Below are 23,476 nucleotides of genomic sequence, written 5' to 3' on the forward strand. Positions count from 1 at the left end.
GGACCAGCAGCACAGGTTGGTGAAAAGGAGGGTCAGGCAGCAATTAAGGATGATGCAGTCTGTCAGATACTTTCCATCTCCTCCCTCCCCCCCCCACCACCAATAGCAGAATATACAGGCAGCACAGGTAATAGGAGAACCTTACTGATGAGTTGTGTACAAGAAGAACTCTACTAAAGATGTAATAAAACATTACTGTCACCTATTCTATGATGATCTTGAGCCACGTTCATTTGTACACACTTCTTTCTCTCTGGTTATGAAGGCGACAGCCACACTCAATGTTTACGGCACAGGCTCATTCCAGACAGCTACAGGTAACCTTTGCAATACCAACCACATAGCAGCAAAGACATGCTTTAATCAGGTCACTCGCACCATTATCAGAACTGTTGGCAAATTCATCACACTTGGCATCACAGCAAGGCAGCAAGATAGAGCTATTCACTTTAACGAGGTTGCTGGCTTCCCTATGGTCCAGGGTAACCACACTGCTTTGCAGCTCCCATAGAAAATCCACTAATTACTTTAACAGGGAGGACTTCCACTCCCTCCTTATATAGATTGTGTGTGACATCATGCAGAGGATCCTAAGCATCAACACCTGATATACTGGAAGTTGTCACTATGCCTTCATCCTTCGAAATTCAGCTCTCCCCGACTTCTTCAGGGAAGAGAATTACATCAACAGATGGTGGGCGACAAAGTCTACCTCTGTTCTCATGAATAATGACCCCACTGAGATTGGCTCTAACAGCAGCAGTACAGTGCTACAACAAAGCACGTGCATCTACAAGAATGGTCATTGAGAGGACCATTGAGGTCTTAAAGGCATATTGTTGCTGCCTGAATAGGTAGGGGCTCTGCAGAATGTTCCAGATCATGTGCCCTGCAAGGGGCATCAGAGCACATCTCATCACTGAAGTCTTCATATCTGTAAAATGCAGTCTACCTTTAACATTGCAGCCTTACCTGCTCTTCTTCCCCACTTTCCAATACAGAGATAATTCCTCAATCCACTACAACATGATAACACATCAGCCTTGGTTGTCCCACTATGAGCATGCCAATAATCATTACCTGGATGAATTAGTCAGCACCAAAATAGTGGACCCTTTTGTATCTACCCCTAATCTTTATGAGGAAGGTGAGAGAGAGAAACCAAGGAATTATAGACCAGATAGCCTAACATCTGTTGTCAGGAAATAACTTGAGTCTATAATTAAATATAGAGTGACTGAACACCTTGAAAATATTCAGTTGATCAGAGAGAGCCAGAATGGATTTGTAAAGGGTAGGAGACGCCTGATGAACCTGATTGAATTTTTTGAAGCAGTGACTGAAGTAGTGGATAGGGGAATGTCTAAGGTTGTTATTTATATGGACTTCCAGAAGGCATTGATAAAGTCTCTCATAAGAGACTTTTAGGTAAAGTTAAAGCTCATGGAATTGAAGGCAAATTATTGACCTGGTTCGGGAATTGGCCGAGCGGCAGGAGACAGCGAGTAGGTATAATGGGCAGGAAGTGACGAGTGGTGTCCCACAAGCATCTGTGTTGGGGCCTCAACTATTCACCATATTTACTAACAATTAAGTTGATATGATAGAACGCCATATATCTCAGTTTGCCAATGACAAAAAGATATTTGGAATTGTAAACAGTGTAGATGGAAGCATAAAATTACAAAGATATTAACAGATTAAACGAATGTGAATTTCAATGTAGGCAAATGTGAGTTCATCCACTTTGGACCTAAAAAGGGTAGAATTTAGTACTTTCTATATGGTGAAAAGATATAAACAATGGTGGTCCAAAGAGTTTTGGGGGGGATCTATGTACATAGATCTTTAAAATGCAATGATCAGGTACAGAAAATAATCAAAAAGGCTAATGGGATGCTGGCCTTTATATCTACAGGACTAGAATACAAGGGGGTAGAAGTTATGCTGCAGCTGTACAAAGCCCTGGTTAGACCACATCTGGGGTAGTCTTGGAGGGAGTACAGCATAGATTTACCAGAATGATACCTGGACTCCAAGCGTTAAATTACAAAGAGAGATTACACAAACTAGGGTTGTATTCCCTGGAATTTAGAAGGTTAAGGGATGATTTGATTTCAAGATATTGGGCCCAAATTTCCCCATGAGTTTTTGGTGTAACTTGATTTTTCTGGTGTATCTTTTTAGTTGCAAATATGACCATTTAATTTGCGCCAGTGTAAGTGAGTTAGTTAGGTTTTTGGTTAGGTCAGTTTTTTTTTCAAAAAGGGGCGTTCCCAGCCACTAACACCATTTATGCCAATTTGGCCAGAAAAAAATTGTACTAAACTAACTTAGGGCAGCGTGTGTGTCCACTTTTGTCTGCACAGAAAGACCTTACTTACAATTAAGGAATCGACGCAAGTAACATTTCAAGCACCACCAAACAAAGCACAAGCAGTAATAACCATTCAATAAAAAATAAAGAACTGAAGTAAATAATTAAATTAACAAATAAAGAGCTGAAGCAAATCCTACCTTCAACTAAACTCAGCAATGGCTGGCCGTGCGGGAGTCCCTTCGGCCTGGGATAGAAGAGGGAGAACGTGGCTGTCGCCCCACTGACTTTCAACGCTTTTCGGGTGGGAATTTTTTCCCTTTTTGCCCATTTTTCGGGTTTTTGGTCGATTTAAAAACGGCAGTCTGAAACATGGCAGAGGTATGGGGCTTCGGCTCCCTTGTGTGACGGACCGCAGACGACTCCATTTAGCCCCGAAAGGAGTTCGGAGATCGGCCGACACCCCAGTGTTCAGCCCTGTGGTCGTAGGTCGTAGGCAGAAGAGTGTTTTGTCGGCGCCGGCTGGCCTCTCCAAAACAACAACATGCACACCGCTGTCCTCAAGACCAACCCGGGTGGGCTAGTACAGGCGGACGGACGGAGGGGGTGGGTGGGTGCACAAGTGCGCTAGAGCCCGGGCTCGGCTTACATCATTCTGGAGTCCTGATTCAGAGAGAGAGAGAGCGCCAGAGGGACAGGCGACATCGGACGAGAGAGAGAGAGAGATAGAAAGGCCAGAAGCAGTGGCTGGGCATGCATGGAGTGTCGGAGGATAAAAGCCTGGCAGCAGCGATGGCGGCGAGACGTACGGGGACTGACTTGGGCGCATGCTCAGCGGTTGGCAAGTGTGCAAGAGCCAGGCGGACCACGTGTAGAAGGACACCGAGGTCCAGCGCAACACACGGCACAGCAGAGACTCTTTGGCAAACCACCACCCAACCAAACGAATGCAAAGCCAGCTCAGCATGGCAAACGACGTTGCTACACGACAAGCTATCCTCGGTCCAAACCACTAGACTGCAGCCAAAGACGCCCAACCTCTCTTCCTCTTCCTCTCCCTTCCCTTCCCGCCGCCGCCGCCAACACTCAGTCGCACCAACCTGTTTCTTGCAACCCTCAGCCGCCGACCTGTGCGGCGGGGCAGGACGCGTTCTGCAGGCATCATCATCACAATCGTGGGACGGAGCTACTGCGCATGCGCGACCGCTCTACTGGGCATGCGCGCAACTGCAGGCACTGTTTTTGGCGCGGGGCTGTAGCTCCGCCCCCCATTCCACGAGGAGTGCCACCCCAGGACCCGGGACACACAGCAGAGCGGCCAGAATCGTGAGTAAATTTTTCGGCGCCGTTTCCAGTGCACAAAGTTGCCGTATCTCGGGAGTGTGCGCCGAAACAAGGGGTTGGGGAAATTTGGGCCCATATATAAGAGGAACATATAAGGTAGATATATAGAAACTGTTTCTGCTGGTTGGGAAGTTTAGGACTAGGGGGCATAGTCTAAAAATTAGAGCCAGATCTTTCAGGAGTGAAGTTAGGAAACATTTCTACATGCAAAAGGTGGTAGAAGTTTGGAACTTTCTTCTGCAAATAGCAATTGCTCCTAGTTCAACTGTTAATTTTAAATCTGAGATTGATAGATTTTTGTTAACCAAAGGTATTAAAGGGACAATGGCGGGTAAACAGAGTTAGATCACAGATCAGGCATGATCTCATTGAATGGCACAACTGGCTCGAGGGGCTAAATGGCCTACTACTGTTCCTATGAATAACTTTGCACTATGTCAGTGCACATTCTATTTTAATACAATGAATTGCAAACTATATAAGCCAACCTTTCTCAACACTGCTACCCTTGGGTGCCTACATGCACCCTTTCACCTATTCTACTGGTTCGCCTAGGTGCAATTTGAAGGCCAGGATCATGGGTGGTGGTTAGCTGCTTACCCTCTCCAAAAGGTCCTAGGACTGAGGTGGCCCTTGTCCAATGGCAACTTGCTCCTGGTAGGGAGTTGCTTCTGGCTGGCATCTGAGTTTGCACCTGCTCAGCCTGGTGTGGTGCTGTGAGGAGACAGGCCAGAGGCCTGACGTGCTGCTGATGTGTATGCACAAGATAAAAGTTCATGGGGTTGGGGGTAATATATTAGCATGGATAGAGGATTGGCTAATTAGCAGAGAACAGAGAGTCAGGATAAATGGTTCATTCTCTGGTTGGCAACCAGTACCTAGTGGGGTGCTGCATGGGGTCAGTGCTGGGACCCCAACTATTTACAATCTATATTAATGACTTGGAAGAAGGGACTGAGTGTAACATAGCTAAGTTTGCTGACGATACAAAGATGGGAGGAAAAGCAATGTGTGAGGAGGACACAAAAAATCTGAAAAGGACGTAGACAGGCTAAGTGAGTGGGCAAAAATTTGGCAGATGGAGCATAATGTCAGAAAGTGTGATTTTTTATCACTTTGGCAGAAAAAATTCAAAGAACAAGTTATTATTTAAATGGAAAAAGATTGCAGTACAGCGGGTCCTGGGGGTACTTGTGCATGAAACACAAAAGGATAATATGCAGGTACAGCAACAGGAAGACCAATAGTATTTGGCCTTTATTGCAAAGGGGATGGAGTATAAAAGCAGGGCAGTCTTACTACAGCTATATAAGGTATTGGTGAGACCACACCTGGAATACTGTGTGCAGTTTTGGTTTCCATATTTATGAAAGGATATACTTGCTATGGAGGCAGTTCAGAGAAGGTTCACTAGGTTGATTCCAGGGATGAGGGGGTTGACTTATGAGGAAAGGTTGAATAGGTTGGGCCTCTACTCATTGAAATTCAGAAGAATGAGAGATGATCTTATGGCAACGTATAAGATTATGAGGGAGCTTGACAAGGTGGATGCAGAGAGGATGTTTCCACTGATGGGAGAGACTAGAACTAGAGAGCATGACCTTAGAATAAGGGGCCGTCCATTTAGAACTGAGATGAGGAGAAATTTCTTCTCTCAGAGGGTTGTAAATTTGTGGAATTCGCTGCCTGAGAGAGCTGTGGAAGAAATTAAGACAGAAATAGACAGTTTCTTAAACGATAAGGGGTTATGGGGAGCAGGCGGGGAAATGGAACTGAGTCCATGATCAGATCAGCCATGATCTTATTGAATGGCGGAGCAGGCTCGAGGGGCCATATGGCTTACTCCTGTTCCTATTTCTTATGTTCTTATGTTTCCTAGATGACTCCAGCCATCACCATTCCAACGGACCTTGGATTTGTGATCAATGAGATGGCTGTTTTACTGGCAGCAATCATCTCCTGCAAGCCCTGAGAGATAGCAGCATGCATCGCAGCAACCATGGTTTGGAAGCTACTATGCTGTCTTGTTACTTCCCAACTGCGACCAAAGCTGCAGTCTGTGCATTCATGGAGATCCCTGGCTGCTTCTTGACTTGGGATCTACTGAAGATTCTAATAAAGCTGCATCTCACTCTATTGGTTCCTGCAACAAAGACAAATGTTGAGACCTGCAGACTCATGTGGTGTCATGAGTTCTGGTTGCATGAGCCCGAAGTCATAGGCAGCTTTCTCCTTAGCCTCCGCTAGGAAGATGGCATATCCTTACCTACTTCCTACTCTTTCAACTCCCTGATGCTCTATAAATCACCCAGTGCCATATCCTAAGTAACACTGTCTAATTGCCTCCAGGTGAAAGTATCTGAGCTGGGGCTTGGGGGAAAGGAAATAAGTGATACAGGAGGTAAATTGGAGGGTTAAGGAGCACAGGGCAGCAGTTCTGTGTAGAAACTCATGGGTGGGCTGCAGACTGCGATCACCTCCCTCTGCATCAACATCATTATCATCGAAACATACTAACTGTATAGTCACATAAGAAGTGCCACCAGAGGACACTGCAGTGGGAGACCTGAGGGTCACCTGTATAGGTGTGCAGGGCCCAATATAAAAGGCTACCCAACATGCTTGTGCTTCACTCTGGAGTTACAATAAATGGAACTAAGGTCACAACAGCTCAAGTACAATACCAGACCTCGTGGAGTCATCACAGACATAACAACGGGTGACGAGATTACGAACTTTCACGCAAAAATGACGAACCTTGGTGCATCAGAGGGTGAAGATTGGGAAGCCTTTATGGAGCGGTTCGACCAGTATTTCGTAGCAAACGACCTGGTAGACGATGTTCCGGCCACACTGGCAGAAAAGCGCAGAGCTATCTTGTTGACCAGTTGTGGGCCCATGGCCTAGGCCTCGTCAGGGACTTGCTTGCACAGAGAAAACAATGACCAAGTCATACGAGGAGCTGAAAGTGCTAATTCGGGACCAACTCAAACCGAAGGAGAACATCCTCACAGCCAGGCATCGATTTTATACACACCGCCACCCCGAGGGCCAGGAAATCGCGAAGTACGCTGCCGACATCAGGAGGCTGGCAGGACTGTGAGAATTCGGCGCATTCCTCGCCGATGCTTTGCAGGACGACTTCGTAATTGGCATCGGTCATGAGACCCTTCTTTACAGGCTACTGTCTGCCAAAACCACCATCACTCTGCAGAAGGCCATCAGCATCAGCCAGGCGTTCATGACCTCAAGCAGCAGCTCCAAGCAGATGTTGACTCACTCTCAGGACTCAAACCCGGCAAGTACTGTAAATAGAATGGCGCCTTTCACAGGCAGAACTGTCGAACATGAATCCGCCTAGGGCAGAGCATACAGGCCCCCGAATCCTTTAACTCAGAGTCCGCCAAGAGGTGTAAACGTAAGTCGAGTAGCAGCATGCTGGCATTGCGGAGGTAATTACAGGGCTCATCAGTGTCGGTTCAAAGGCTGCAGCACAAAGGGCCACCTCCAGCGAATGTGCAAAAGAGCTGTGACTCACCACGTGGAAGAGGAGTAAGCAGATGGCTGTGAATCCAGCGTGGATTACGAGGAGATGGCTAGAGAGGCAGCTCAGTCCCAGGACGAAGTGTATGGAGTATATACCTGCACCACAGATTGTCCTCCAGTGATAATGGAAGTCTGAGATAAATGGCGTTCCAGTCTTCCTGGAAGTGGACACAAGGGCGAGTCAGTCAGTAATGAGCCAGGAAGCCTTTGAAAGGCTATGGAACAATCAAGCTGAACGACCCAAGCTGGTCCCGATTCAGGCAAAGCTGCGCACCTACACCAAGGAACTGATATCAGTTGTTGGTAGTGCGGATGTAAGCGTATCCCATAATGGCGCGATGCACAATTTACCATTGTCGATTGTTTCAGGTGATGGACGAACGCTATTTGGAAGAAGATGGATGGGGAAGATTCATTGGAACTGGGAAGACTTCATCCCACCAGCGGTCGACGTCCCCCCGTGCTCTGAGGCAGAGCAAGCTCCCACCTTCGGTTGACCAGGCACCGGAGAGCAGATCCGCGTAGCCCCCGAGGCACAGACCGTTCATCATGATTGTGTGGCGATGATCCGGCCGAGACGACCCGAACGCTCCTTCCCGATTTCAGTGGCAGGACTTCTGGGCAGGAAGATTGGATCCGAGGGCGCCTTCCCAGCTTCAGTGGCAGAATCCATGGGAAAGAAGATCGCGGCAGTCAACATCATGGACAGGGAAAAGATGGCGTCCAAACCACGAGGTGCAACGCTAATGGAGCAACGACACATGGTTCCACACAAGGAAGACGATTGGGGTAAAAGTAGTAAGGCCATATTAAAGGAGGCCAGCAACCCGCCATTTTTAAATGAACTGCTTGAAATTGGTACCAATGTAAAAGTCTAGCTGTAACGAGCAAAATGTTGTTGAGCGATGTCAGGTGCAAATTGCAATCAGCCAATGTAGCGGGCGAACACCTAACGGTCGTATACAGGTCCAGCGGCTACCCAATGCTGTAGCCTGCATCCCCGGGACCAGAACTATGTGTCATAAAGTGTTCCCACAGCTGACAGAAGTAGACAAGCGGCAGAGTAAATGATCCCCGGAGAGCAGAGGCACCGGTAGCGATACCCTGCCTCAGATCAGTTTAACATTGCAGGCACCCGATGGCATGAACCGCCACGGGCCGGAAACAGTAAACTGCGCCTATGCTCGCAGTCAGCTACCGTCGCCCACCACCTGGGTGGAAAAGGCACAGCCCACAAACCCACTCGCCACCACGGCAATGCACAAGAGCAAAGGGTCGCCCGCAATGGCTCCTCTGAACGGGACCTGGACCAGCCAGGATCCCAAACTAGAGAGTGCTCACAACGGCGCCCTCAAGGAAAGTGACTGCTAGACAAGACGAGGCAGCCCCACCGTCGCTTAGACGAAACGCTCACTTGCTCAGACCGCTTCCCAGGGAGCAGCAGCAACACTGTGCAAACGAAAAGGACAGGGAGATCATAGACACATCAGCTGTCTTTGGGCCTGCCCGACACTAGGAGTAACGGCAAGAGCCCTTCGCTTCGGCAACTCAAGTAAAATGAGCTCACCTCGCCCACAGACCCACTAGCATGGGAGGCTGCGCCGCCACCAGGCGACCCGGATCTCATCTGGCCGTGCTGGAACTAGACTGTCCTTGTGTACCTGTACTGATATACCTGTACTGATCATGTAAATGTACCACACAAAAAGAAACGCTACTGTAATCCACCGAACCAATGTGCCAAGATGTAAATGTAAAACTCATGTGATGAACTTGAATGCAACTTACATGTAACGGGCCATTAGCATGATCTCTGTGTGGGGGGTGGGGGGGAGAATGGAGTAGTCATGGACTTACAACCAGAAACCAGAAACCACTGGGACCTTCACTGGCAACAAATTTTACTATCAACCCACCCAAACTAGAAGTGACCCTCCAATGGTCAACCAGGAAGAGCAAAGCCCAGATCACTGTCAATGTATGAGTCAATTTGCATTCAAGACTTGGGGGAAGTGATGTCATGTATGTAGACCATGTATACTAACTGTATAGTCACATAAGGTGTGCCACCAGAGGGCACTGCGGTGGGAGACCTGCGGGTCACCTGCATAGGTGTGCAGGGCCCAGTATAAAAGGCTGCCCACCATGCTTGTGCCTCACTCTGGAGTTACAATAAATGGGACCAAGGTCACAACAGCTCAAGTACAATACCAGACCTCATGGAGTCATTCATAAGAGTATTAAAGACATAACAGTTTTAATCTCCACAGATGCTGCCTGACCCGCTGAGATTTCCAGCATTCTCTGTTTTTATTTCAGATTCCAGCATCCGCAGTATTTGCTTTTGTCATTATCATCTTTCTCCATCTCTGTTGTGATGGATCTGCAGGAAAGGAAGGTCAAAGCTCAGAATGGTTGAGCATTGTCCCCTGAGGATTAAGGGGACAGAGAAGCGGGTGAGAGGTGTCTATGTGGTGCTTCACAAGGATGCCAGGACAATAGTTTAGGAGCTCCGTCATTAACCTGCCGCTGGCAATATGCCACCAACCTTGCCATCTCCCACAGCAAAAGTAGAGCATCTCCCCACAAGCTCTATTGCCTTTTCGTAGGGCTTGAGGGTTTAAGGTTAGGGAAGCTCCTCCAGTGACTTACATCTGGCCGGCATTGTGCGGCATTTTCTCCTGCAAGAAGATTGAGTAAATGAGGGAGATCCTAACAGTTAAGGAGTGTGTGCCAAGTGGGGTGGCAGAGCTGAAGTAAGAGATGTGGGGATATCATCTTACTAAAGTGGAGGAAGGAGTTTTAGGATTGTGCATGCAAGTAATTTCTGCTAGTTGTGCTAGCTGTAGTGCAAGTCATTGAGTTAGAGCCACTTTTAATCAAGGTGCATTGTGAAGAGTTAGTTATGTAAGCGTTGCTTTAAGAGAGGGAAACAGTATGCAAATGCTGGGAAAGGAAGAAAAGGAGAAGTGTGTTACCTTGCCTGTGTTGGTGAGGTTGTTGAACTTTTCAAGGCACTGGTTTGCAGTTGCAGTACGAGGGTGTTGGCCTCTCCCTACATGTGGCATGAGTGCGATTCCTGGCAGGCTAGCTGGCACAGGAGTCTGTGCTTTCTTACTTCAGTTTCCTCCAGGAGGGCTTAGACGTCGGAGTCGGTAAAGTTCTGGGTTCTTCTTCTGTTGCTTGGGCCATCCCTGTTACATCTACCTGATTGGTATGGCTGTTCCTGTGTAAACATATTCTTGAAAAGTATGATGAAATGTTTGATGAGACGTGCAATGAATCTGAGAGTCAAGTGAGTGAGCCAAGCATTAATCATTCCGTAACTTGCCCTCAATCTGATGCTGAAGTGTGCAGGCTGAACTGTCTTTTTAAAGGCTGCACTCCAGTTTTGATATGCTACAGGTAATTACATCTGTTTTACACATGATTTATGTCAATGACTACTCGAACGGGTATACAAATAAACTGGCTCAGGAAACCCTCATTAATTACCTCTCCAGACCACTGACGGCTGCAATTTTGTTTCCATCCTCAGTAACAGTGTCGCAGCTTATACATGGACATTCTAGACTTGTTTTCCATCAAGCACACGTCCTCAAAGGATTCCATATATAATTTGCCATGTCATGGACTCTACCCAACCTATTCAATCTCTTGATGGTACCAACCAACCACAGTAAACCTCCCAGATAACAAAATTCAACCAAATTCACAAGGGTAGTCATGCTGAAGTCCGGGATGTTAATTCACTCTTCCACTCCACACTAGTTAGCTCTGATCAGTTGCATTTCACACTGATTTATCCACAGTCCCACCATATTTCATAGAACATTTGATTATCTGTGTCTCTACTTACCCTCTGTGTTGTTCTTAAACAGATATTGATCCAGCTCAACATAATATTAACCGCCTGTGATGGGTGATTATTCTAAACATCTATTACTCTGTGGTTAAAAAGATTCTTCTAATCTCTGCTCATGCTTCCAGCTTGATCATTGTGTACTCCTCTAATTCTATGATCATAGAACAATCTGCTCATAAAAACATTATCCATGTATCCCAGCATTTGAATGATCTGAATCATGACCTCTCAAATCTTTCTTCATAAAGCACCTGAAATTATCCATTTCTGAACTCTTCAAACTATTTTGAAGGTAGGTTGGCTGAAATGGTACATAATATTATAAATATCATTATACCTATGTTACGTAGAATCAAGTAACCTATTTTGACTTGTCAAATAATCATATCTAGGATGTGGAAAGGATTAGAAAAGACACAATCAAGGCAGAGATAAATATCTCTGTTTTTTTCTACTAAATGGCATTTTTATTTTAAATCCAGTGGATCTCCAGTGACATTGCTCCTAATGAGTTAGAGTAAATGTTTTCTTATAATTATGGGACATTATACATTATTATACAGGAGTGTTTTATCCAGTAGTTTATTATAGAATTTGCTCTCCCATGGCATTTTTCACAGACAATAATTTGAAAAAACTATTTCCATCTTCATCTGACTGTTTTATTGTCTTGCACTCTAACTCTTTCAGTGTCCCTTTCTGCCTTTTGCTTTGTCTTTTATTTTCTGCTTGCCCCTTTATATTTCTGTATCCATCTTGTACACTTTGTTGTCTCTACGTCTCCACTTTTAACTATTATTCTTTTGTTTTCCCTTTGTAAGTTCTCTATTTGCTTGTTATTATAATATAGTTCCAACTAGTGGACTACTCCACCACCTAGTGGACGACTATGGTAATACAACTAATGCTGTTTACAGCAAGAATAATAGGAATGGAGCCATCTTGTCAAGTCTGAGTGTGTTGTGATGTTGTAAAGAATATACCTCATGCTTTTCCTCAGGTGACCGAAGGCTGTGCTGGTACACTGGAGGCGGTGTTGGACCTCATCATCGATGTCTGCCCTTGCTTGATAGTAGGCTGTCGAGGTATGGAAAATGGTCCACGTTGTCCAAGGCTACGGTGACGTCCTGGTCTTCCTTCCTTCCTCCGGCGTCGTCCTAGCCTTCCTTCCTTCCTCCGGCATTGTTCTGGCCTCCCCCTGGCCGCTGGCCCCACTCAACCACAGAGCCCCTGGCGAGCACGTAGTGCGCACAGTGGCTGCGGCCACTCTGACCTCTCTGATCTCTTCTCCTTCCTTGAAGTGGACCTCTGGCCATTCCAATGCCTGCCCTCAGTCAGGAGCTAATACCTGGGAGAGGGAAGCATTACCTCAAATCTCTCACCCCCACTTTCAACGCTTCGGATCTCTCTCCATCTCACCGAAGGGCGCTGCTCACCAGAATAAACTGGGCAATTGAAAGAAGCGTGTTCAATGTTAAATTTGCTGCCTGCCCCTCTGCCCCCGGTACATATAGGGGGGAGAAATTGGCCTCCTTTGCACCACCAGGGGGGGCGATAATGGAGCGCTAATGGCTTACCAACTGGTCACGGCAAAATTACCAACGCCCGTGAACTTGCATGGTGCATTAGCGCTGGTCCTACACCTTACTGCCTCGATCTCCTGCACCCCAGGGATTGTGACGTCATCCAGTACGCAGTGCCCCGTTATCGCCCTCGATCTTACATTCACTTCTGCGCCCTGCAGCATCACTGAGTATCGACAATAGCAGCTGCAGGTGGCGGTGTGATCTCAGCCGGCCGCTTGGGGAGCGGTAATTAAAAGCATTTGTGGCCAGGTAGGCCAAAATTTTAATCTCACCCCTGTATGCTGTTTTTTCAATTTTTCCCATGCCACGATTGAGCAGCCCTGCACTTTCAATGTTCTGACTATCAGAAGAGCTTTAAAAGCACAAATGATCTGTTGACGCATCACGTACTTACACTGAGGAGAGACTGTTCACCTGCTCCGCGTGTGGGAAGCGACTCACTCAGTCACTCAGCCTATTGAAACACCAATGCGTTCACACTGGGGAGGGACCATTCAACTGCTGCGTGTGTGGGAAACGATTCACTCAGTCATGCTCTCTGCTCAGAGCCCAGCGCGTTCACAACTAACTGCAACGGTTCAATTCTGCTGTTAATCACATCTAGGACTGAATCATGTTCACTATGGCAATCGTGCTTTATTTCTTGCTTGCTTCCATCGTGGCTGATCAGCTCCATTTACCCACCATTGCTCCATATCCCTCGATGCTGCTCCAAGTGGAGGTGGGCGACTGGGTATCGTAATCAAAACCCAGGTCTCCGTTTGGAGCGTGGACAGGAACATCGGCGGGGCCCAGGTACAGCAGGAGCAGGAAGGTCCGGGCGGACGAGTGGCAAGAGATCATGGCGGAGGTGCGGTGGATAATCAGGGCGGAGGAGCAGTGAGAGATCATGGCTGAGATTCGGTGAGTGATCGTGGCGGAGGGAAGGCGAATGCTTTATGGCGGAGGAGTGGCGAGAGATTGTGGGAGAGGTGCAGCAACTGAGAGTACTGGGCCCAGAAGAGCCGGGGGCTCAGGGATAGCACGGGCCAGCCCACACTGCGATATGTGTGCGCACTAGGTCCGTGCAGCAGAGCAGGTTTCCAGACGTCCTGGTTAACCCTTGCCACTGGATAAAGGCCTAGCTCTGTCAAGCCCGTGTAGTGGCTGATGTGCAACGGTCATTACACGTTAAAGAAAATCCACTCACAGGCATTTTCCACCCCTTCAATTGGAGTTCAGGACCGGAATATCGGGTCCTTCATTGAAACATCTGCGGACTCATCCCTTTTGGTGTGGAAGCAAGTCATCCTCATTCAAGGGATCGCCTATGATGATGATGATGGACTCTCTTAGACTGTTTGGGGCTGCTCTTCATGGATCACACCTCCTTACCTTCAAATCACCTCAGCATTGGCCCTTCCCTTTAAGGGAGGGAATGAGCCTGTGATTCCGGCAGTGCTGCACGGGAATTGTGCAGTGCTCTGCCACTACTGCCCCTCTTGCTCTGTTTAGCACTCCAAGGGAAGTGGTAGCGCTGATTTAATTGAAGAAAATTTCTGCTGATCCAGAATTGGGTGTCGGACAAGCAGCCTAAAATTTAGAGACCGCGGAGGGTCGAGAGAAGTGATAGTGAGGTAGAGCTGGGTGTCATCAGTTTACATGTGGAAACTGACACTGTGTTTTCGGATGATGTTGACAAGGGGTAACATGTAGATGGGAAAAAGGAGGGGGCCTAGGATAGATCCTTGGCGAACACCAGAGGTAATGCGGGAAGGGAAAGAGAAGTCGTTGCAGGTGATTCTCTGGCTATGATTACATAGATAAGAATGGAACCAGGTGAGTGCAGTCCCACCCAGCTGGACGATGGTGGAGAGGCATTGGAGAAGGATATAGTGGTCAACCATGTCAAAAGCTTCAAGAAGGACGAGGAAGGATAGTTTGTCTTTGACACAGTCACAAAGGATGCCATGCCATTTGTGACTTTGATGAGAGCTGTTTTGGTGCAGTGACAGGCGCGAAAACCGGATTTGAATGATTCAAGCATAGATTTGGCAGGCGACAACACGTTCAAGGACTTTGGAAAGGAAATGGAGGTTTGAGATGGGGCGGTAGTTTGTATGGACACAGGGGTCAAGGGTTTGTTTTTTGAGGAGAGGGATGATGACGGTAGACTTGAGGGAGAGGGGTACAGTGCCTGGGGAGAGTGAACCATTAACAATGTCAGCTAACATGGGAGCCAGAAAAGTTCAACAGTATGGTGGGAATAGGGTCAAGGGAGCAGGAAGTGGGTCTCATGGACAAGATGAGCTCAGAGAGGACATGGACATAACAACAGACTGTAAAAGCTTCTATAGTTATGTAAAAAGGAAAAGATTAGCAAATGTAAATGTGAGTCCCTTACAGGCTGAGACAGGACAAATTCTAATGAGGAATAAGGAAATGGCAGAGAAATTAAACTAATACTTGTGTCTTTCTTCATGGAAGAAGACACAAAAAACTTGCCGGAAATAGTGGAGAACCAAGGGTCTAGCGAAACTGAGGAACTGAAAGAAATTAGTATTAGTAAAAAAATAGTACTGGAGAAATTAAGGGGACTGAAAGCCGATAAATCCCCTGGACCTGATGGCCTACATCCTAGGCCATCCAAGGTCCCACACAAGAGATTGGTGTGCAAAATTGAAGCACATGGTATTGGGGGTAATGTATTGACGTGGATAGAGAACTGGTTGACAAACAGGAAGCAAAGAGTCGGATAGATGGGTCCTTTTCAGACTGGCAGGTAGTGACTAGTGGGATGCTGCAGGGCTCAGTGCTGGGACCCCAGCTATTTATAATATACATCAATGATTTAGATGAAGGAATTGAGTGTAATATCTCCAAGTTTGCAGATGACGCTAAGCTGGGTGGCAGTGTGAGCTGTGAGGAGGATGCAGGGTGACTTAGACAGGTTAGGTGAGTGGGAAAATGCATGGCAGATGCAGTATAATGTGGATAAATGTGAGGCTATCCACTTTGGTGGCAAAAACGTGAAGGCAGAATATTATCTGAATGGCGGCAGATTAGGAAAAGGGAAGATGCAACAAGACCTGGGTGTCATGGTATGTCAGTCATTGAAAGTTGGCATGCAGGCAGTGAAGAAGGCAAATGGCATGTTGGCCTTCATAGCTAGGGGATTTGAGTTTAGGAGCAGGGAGATCTTACTGCAGTTGTACAGGGCCTTGGTGAGGCCTCACCTGGAATATTATGTTCCTAATCTGAGGAAGGACATTCTTGCTATTGAGAGAGTGCAGCGAAGGTTCACCAGCCTGATTCCCGGGATGGCAGGACTGACATATGAAGAGAGACTGGATCGACTAGTCGACTAGGCCTGTATTCACTGGAGTTTAGAAGAATAGAGGGGATCTCATAGAAACATATAAAATTCTGACGGGACTGGACAAGTTAAATGCAGGAAGAATGTTCCTGATATTGGGGAAGTCCAGAACCAGGGGTCACAGTCTAAAGATAAGGGGTAAGCCATTTAGGACCAAGATGAGGAGAAATTTCTTCACTCAGAGAGCTGTGAACCTGTGGAATTCTCTGCCGAAGAGACATGTTGATGCCAGTTCGTTAGATATATTCAAGAGGGAGTTAGATATGGCCCTTGTGGCTAAAGGGATCAAGGGGTATGGAGAGAAAGCAGGAAAAGGGTACTGAGGTGAATGATCAGCCATGATCTTATTGAATGGTGGTGCAGGCTTGAAGGGCCGAATGGCCTACTCCTGCACCTATTTTTTATGTTTCTATGTTTCTAGAGTTTTGAAAGAGCTGGCTATAGAGATAGTGGATGCATTGGTTGTCATCTTCCCAAATTCCATAGATTCTAGAACGGTTCCCGCGATTGGAAGGTAGCAAATGTAACCCCACCATTTAAGAAAGGAGGGGGAGAGAAAACCGGGAACTACAGACCAGTTAGCCTGACATCAGTAGTAGGGAAAATGCTAGAATCTATTATTAAGGACTTCGTAACAGGGCACTTAGAAAAGAATATAATGATTAGACAGAGTCAAGACGGATTTATGAAAGGGAAATCGTGTTTGACAAATCTGTTAGAGTTTTTTGAGGTTGTAACTGGCAGAATAGATAAGGGGGAACCAGTGAATGTGGTATATTTGGATTTTCAGAAGGCTTTCGATAAGGTACCACACAAAAGGTTATTAAACAAAATGGGGACTCATGGGCTTGGGGGAATATATTAGCATGGATTAATGTTTGGTTAATGGACAGAAAACAGAGTGTAGGAATAAATGGGTCATATTAGGGTTGGCAGGTTGTAACTAGTGGGGTAACACAAGGAACAGTGTTTGGACCTCAGCTATTTATAATCTATATCAATGATTTGGATGTGGGGACCAAATGTAATATATCCAAGTTTGCTGATGATACAAAGCTAGATGGGAATGTAAGTTGTGAGGAGGATGCAAAGAGGCTTTAAGGGGATATAGACAGGCTAAGTGAGTGGGCAAGAACATGGCAAATGGAATATAATGTGGAGAAATATGAAGTTATCCATTTTGGTCGGAAAAATAGAAAAGAAGAGCATTTTTTAAATGGTGAGAGATTGGGAAATGTTGGTGTTCAGAGGGACCCGAGATTCCTTGTACATGAATCACTGAAAGTTAACATGCAGGTACAGCAAGCAATTTAGAAAGCAAATGGTATGTTGGCCTTTATTACAAGAGGATTTGAGTATAAGAGTAAAGGGGGCAGAAATGCGATGCACCTACCCTGTTTCAGCTGTTTCTACCAGCGCGGTGGATGCGGTGGCCTCTTGAGCAAAATTTTGCTCTTTGGCGGCTTTTTTTTTTAAACAGCTGCCCGGGAGTCGGTCATAATGGGGCGGAGATGTGGCAGAGAGCGGAAGTTCACACACTAGCGGGGCGGAAGTGGGGGGGCAGGCGGACTGTCTGCCCCTGTCACTCATCAGCGTAGCGCTGATGACGTCATCAAGCTGGCACGTCACCAGTCTCTCCCCTTCACTTAAAGGGGAGAGCCACTGCAATTCTTTAAATTCAGTCCACTGGGCTATCAGGGAGGGTTTCGCCGGGCCAATGGCCTGGCACCCAAGAGGCTACCTGTTGGCGACCCGGCTAAACCCGGGGCATAATTGTCAGCCCGACATGGCAGTCGGCTGACAAAACAAATAAGATGGCGGCCGCAACAATTGGTCCTCCCCTTTAATGGCAGCCGCAGTGCCATTTTAGAAGCTCTCCAAATATAGTGCGCCGACAGAAAAAGCTACTGGTGGCACCGAGCGGCGGCAGCAAGATTTTCTTGGCGAAATTTTGCGTTCTGGGGGGCACGTCAGCAGTGCGTGCTCTGATGAGTCACTTAGGATGGATTGACAGCAGCAGAGCAGTAGTGGGGTAGTGCGTCACCACCGGGATACCGTAGGAGCGGAATGTTCAAAATGGCGACCATTCGACTAAAAATCGGCAGCCATTCCACTCCGCCACGTGGCCGCCAATTTCCGACGGTAACAGACCTTAAGGGAAGGGGCAATTTCGGCCCCAAGATGTCTTACTGCAATCATATAGGGCGCTGGTGAGACTGCACCTGGAGTATTGTGTACAGTTTTAGGCTCCTTACCTAAGGAAGGATGCACTTGCCTTAGAGGGAGTGCAACAGAGGTTCATCCGACTGATTCCTGGGATGGGGGGATTGTCCTATGAGGAGAGATTGAGTAGACTAGGCCTATACTCTCTACAGTTTAGAAGAATGAGAGGTGAAACATATAAAATTCTTACAGGGCTTGACAGGATAGATGCAGGCAGGATGATTCCCCTGGCTGGGGAGTCTAGAACCAGGGGTCACAGTCCCAGAATAAAGGATCGGCCATTTAGGACTGAGATGAGAAGAAATTTCTTTACTCAGAGAGTGGTGAATCTTTGAAATTCTCTACCCCAGAGGGCTGTGGAGGCTCAGTCGTTGGATATAATTAAGAGAGATCGACAGATTTTTGGATATTAAAGGAATTAAGGGATATGGGGATAGTGCAGGAGATCAGCCATCAGCAGGCTCGAGGGGCCAAATGGCCTACATCTGCTCCTATTTCTTATGTTCTTATTTCAACATAATAAAATACAATTTTAGAATGCCAATATTGCTTAGATTATTTTCAAATCATATTTAGCAGAATCTACCATTTCCTTTTGGATTACCTAAATTTTGGAACCGCTTCAAACCATTTTCAAAATTGTTCAGCTGAATAGTTATCACTATCTCACATCCCTGTATCATAGTTCTGGAATTTCAGTCACCTTAAGTGAAGCTGGACCTTGAGGCGGGGGAGTTGTGAGGAGCAGGCCGGATTCCCGCCACTTACCCTGGGAGTGCATTGTTGAGTCAGTCAGATTTATAGAAGTTATAGTTGGCTGGTGCTGGGACTTTTGTACAACTTGAGGCTCACTGCAAATTCCTTTTGGGTCCTCTGCTCTCCTATGGTGCTCTAAGTGTGCTCTTGTTACCAGTGCATTAATCCAATGTTGACAATAATCAAAGAGAAAGGCTTCCTTTAAGTACTTAGGGGGGAGAAATTGGGCTACTTTGTGCCTTCCGTTAGCATCCCCGGGGGGCGCTAATGGGGCGCAAATCAGTTTGCAACTGGGCGCGGTGAGAACAGTGCTTCCCGCTAAATTCGGCGGGGGTTCTTGCACATTATCACCGTGCGCAGCGTCTCGGAACAAAAATTGGCCCTCACCCCCCGGGTTACTGCCTGGCGCTAACAACGACAGTAGTCGGGTTTCAGTCAGGTGTCGGCTGGAGGAGAGCTGTTTAAAGGTGCCAGCATCCGGTGAAGTTTTAGTCGGCCAATAATGTTTCCTGCTTGGTTTCAAAAAGGTAGACAGGCGTTTCGACTGATTTGAGCAATTTGCAGCTAAAGGAATATTCTGACTCTTAAAGATTCGTGATTTTCATAGAGGACAGATTTGAAAGTCCAACATTTATATCGTTTCATGGGGGCTGTACTGGCACTGGACCTTGCGCTCCAGCATTATTGTCGAAGGCAACTGAGCACAGAGAAAGACAGCAAAATGTGACCTGAGTGAGGAAGCCCAAGAGAGCTCTCAACAGGAGGCATTACCCTCCCAGGGCAGTTCTCCTACATCAATTTCACTAAAGAATAGTGTTTTCGAAGGCTGCGCTTCAGCAAGAACGTGGTCACAGAGCTCTGCCACCTCCTGCAGCCAGACTTCAGCCTCAGACCAGGGTAAGGACAGCTATCTTAGTGGCAGTCAAGGTCACCAACACGCTCAATTTCTATGCCAGTGAATCTTTCCAGTGTGCAACAGGAATTGCTGCATCCGAGAGGTCACAGACGCAATCTACAGAAGGAGGAGAGACTACATTTCCTTCACCATCACCAGACCGAAGCAGCACGAGCTTGCATGTGGCTTTGCCAACATAGCAGGCTTCCCCATGGTGCAGGGTGCCATTGACTGCACCCACATCGCTTTGTGGGCACCGCATAACAATCCTGAGGTAGTCTGTAACTGCAAAGGCTACCATTCACTTAACATGCAGTTGGTGTGCGACCACACACGCTAAATCCTCACCGTCAATGCCCGCTATCCTGGCAGCAGCCACGATGCGTTCATCGTGCGTCAGCTCTGTTCCAGCCACCACATCAAGCTCGCGGCTGGTTGCTCAGAGACAAATGTTATCCGCTCTCCACCTGGCTCATGATTCCTTTACGCAATCCCAACACTCCTACCCAGCACTCATATAATGAGAGCCATGCCGCCACCAGGTACATCACTGAGCAGACCATCGGAGTACTCAAGCAATGGTCCCATTGCCTTGACTGCTCAAGAGGAGTCCTCCAGTCCTCGGCTGAGCGGGTGTCCTTTTTCATCGTTGTCTGCTGCATGTTGTGCAACTTGGCCATCATGAGGGCGCAGCCATTGCCACCAGGCATAGGTCCACCATCTCAGGAGGAGGACAAGGATGAGGAGGACGAGGAACAAGAGCAGTAGCAGCAGCAATGGAGAAGGCAGGCACTCAATCGGTCTTCTGCCAGGACGGTCTGTGAGCGCCTTATCAGACTTGGGTGCCAATGAATTCCACGCTGTTGGGGTAAAAGGATGACTTCTCTTCCTCGAGGTGGACTCCCTGATATAAGGAATCGACACCCGCCCTTTCGTATAGCGACCACGGACTCACTCAGATGAAAACTTTGGTTCAACCGGTTTTATTTGAGCATGCTAGGGAAGGTTCCGATGAACACTTCCCAGAACAACAGTTTGCAATGACAGTTATACATTTTCTGAGATGTGCGACTCTCCTACAAAACCATCGATTGGTCTACTGCTATCAGCAAAGTTATATTGATTTGTTGATTCATCAGACTAGCTCTGAGTGGTTCTTCCCCACCTGTCCATCTCCCATCACATGTCACCCTTCTGGATTGTGTTATTCAATGGTGTCAATTTTGCCTGTTTCTCATGACGTGTTGATTAACTTTGTTTTCCAGGATGGTGCCTCCTTATCCCTCTCCCAAGAACTCTAGTCAAAACTACCAGTCAATACCATCCTGTTCCCATGCTGCTATAATCTACGTTCCCAAACATTTTTGTCCTTGTTCTGTACTGAATATGTACGCTTCCATGAGTCTGTATTAAGGTTAATACAATAGATGGTTCATTAACCATCAGGCATTGCTGCTTCCCTCTTCTTAACCCAATGTAAGCGAGTGTATAAGCATGCTTTACATACATAAGCGAGTTTTACATATAATCGGTCAATCACAATCCCTACCAAAAGACAGAGGAACTCCTGATTCCTCAGAACCTTCTAATACTGATAAGCCCTTTAATCTGGACCATATTACATGTCAGATCAATTCTCTACCTTAAGTATCCACTTTCATGACTATTGGTCTGTCTCCACTCTACTGACCATTTTTTATCCTCTTATACACGCCAATTCCCGATTGGTCTGCACATCTATATATATATCTGCACAACAATTAAATTGACTATTCACCCTTGTGCAAAACCTTATATCCCCTCTTAATAATGCCTTTACCTGTCCTACTGCTCCGGTGTAGTGTCTCCCCAGTGGCTGCAACATGGCCGGTAGAAATCTGCTGAGTGTCAGGGCCAAAGACTACAGATGGCCTTGCGGGACGCCCGCGACCAGCTCGGAGTCTGGTAGACCCGGCTGTAGACTTCACCACCTCAGGCTGGATGGCAGGCAGTGACAAGTGCAATGGTGGAGTGGCAGTGGTTCACTGGAATGCTGTAATCCTGTGAGAGTGCACAGGAGGTTCCTGTTCCACTGACCTACTCGGCTCCCCCAGGGCAGCACGTCAGCATCCCCACCAATCTGCTGGAGCACAGATTGGTGGCCTGCTGCGTCACCATGAGATCCTCTGTCGACTGTGGTGGACCCAGCGATGATGACAGCAGTCAGAGCTCCTGTGGCATCCAGCTGAGACTGCATGAGAACAGTCTGAGCTTCTATGTCAGCAACCATTCTCTGCACTACAGCACTAAGACATTGCGTTGCTTCCGCCTGTGCTGCAACGGAAGCTGCCACATCACCCATAACACGCGTCATGAGGTCTGGGTCCCCACGATCTCTCTGGGAGTCCACCATCATCTCAGACTGGAAATGATGGGCTCCATGGTGTGCGCAGAGGTCTGTGCAATGTTGGAGGTGGTCTCCTCCACGCCCCTTATCATTGCCGAGATGCTCTCAGGCACCCTTGTCATTGCATCTATCATCTTGCAGTACATGGCTATCACCCTTGTTGTGAATACCATCGAGGTCCTCATCTGAGTCCTGTGCAGCAGAATTCACAAGCAAACTCTCCCACTGGGGAGCTGGAACCTCGAGCTAGCCTTTCCCCTTGACCTTACTGCAGCCCGCTCGTCCCCAGTGCAGACACCTCTACTAAGCTTGCTAATGAACACATAGTGGCAGTCTCAGGTGTTGCCTGTGGGTGAGAAATGCAGTGACGTGGTGCTGGGGTCCTCCTCTTCTTCTCCTACATCACTCTCATTGAGGGGCTCAGGGACAGGCTGGTCATCTGCTGGCTGATTATCTGAAAGGATAAAGGCACAAGACTCAAGGTAAGGTGAAGACAGGGGGGCAGGAATGGAGCAGGGAATGCAGACAGTATCAGGAGCTAGAAAGTGATAAAGCCTTCTAGTGTGAGAGGGAAGTGAGATGAGAAAAGGAGAGGGGATGAAGATGCCCTTGTTGCCCACAGTGAGGTCGATGTCACCGACGGCCACGGCACCCACCACCTGCTGCCTAATGTGCCGCAGCACTCGCTCCTCCAGGTCGGACAGCTGCTGGAGCTGAGGTTCACCTCCACCTGTCCTCTGTTGCTCCCTCCAACTGTGTGACACCTTGGCCTGCAAAAGAAAGGAATGGATATGAGTCAGAGTCCAGCTATGTGTCTGGGAGATATGCCTGCCGTCATTGAATAGCTGTGAATGTAGGCAAGGCGTGAGATGAGGATGTGAATATAAGTAATTGCAGATGTTTGGTGGGGGAGTGGTGCTTTGCGCACTGTGCACAGACAGAGGTTCAGAGGCTGGTATGTAGGAGGTGTGGAAGCATGTACTCACCTTGACTACCCGACTGAGGTCATTGAATTTTTTACAGTATTTTTTCAGGCTGCGTTCCATGACACTACTGGCCGGGACCTCCTGTGCCACTTTACTCCACATTGCCCTGAAGACCTGGGGCCACAGCCTCCTTCCATTGGCCTGGAACAGCGCTTTCCTCCTTTGCTCCACTGCTGCCACCAATGCCTCCAATGCGGTGTCACTGAACTGACGATTT

At 47.5% G+C, this 23,476-nt stretch overlaps 1 protein-coding gene across 3 annotated transcripts in view; it reads right to left on the reverse strand.

Moving 5' to 3' along the window:
- The window catches only part of pde11a (phosphodiesterase 11a), a 609,195-nt gene that overhangs the window by 67,580 nt on the left and 518,139 nt on the right, over positions 1 to 23,476 (reverse strand). Inside the window, exon 1 of one of the 3 annotated variants that reach the window (XR_011592670.1) lies at positions 3,418 to 3,498. The exons of the other annotated variants lie outside the window; for them this stretch is intronic. The gene's annotated coding sequence lies outside the window, so the exon portion shown is untranslated. Of the gene's footprint in view, positions 1 to 3,417; positions 3,499 to 23,476 lie in introns of those variants that run through there. 3 annotated transcript variants of the gene reach the window in all.

This window comes from Pristiophorus japonicus, chromosome 3, assembly GCF_044704955.1.
Source record: "Pristiophorus japonicus isolate sPriJap1 chromosome 3, sPriJap1.hap1, whole genome shotgun sequence".
In the NCBI taxonomy this organism is placed as follows: domain Eukaryota; kingdom Metazoa; phylum Chordata; class Chondrichthyes; family Pristiophoridae; genus Pristiophorus; species Pristiophorus japonicus.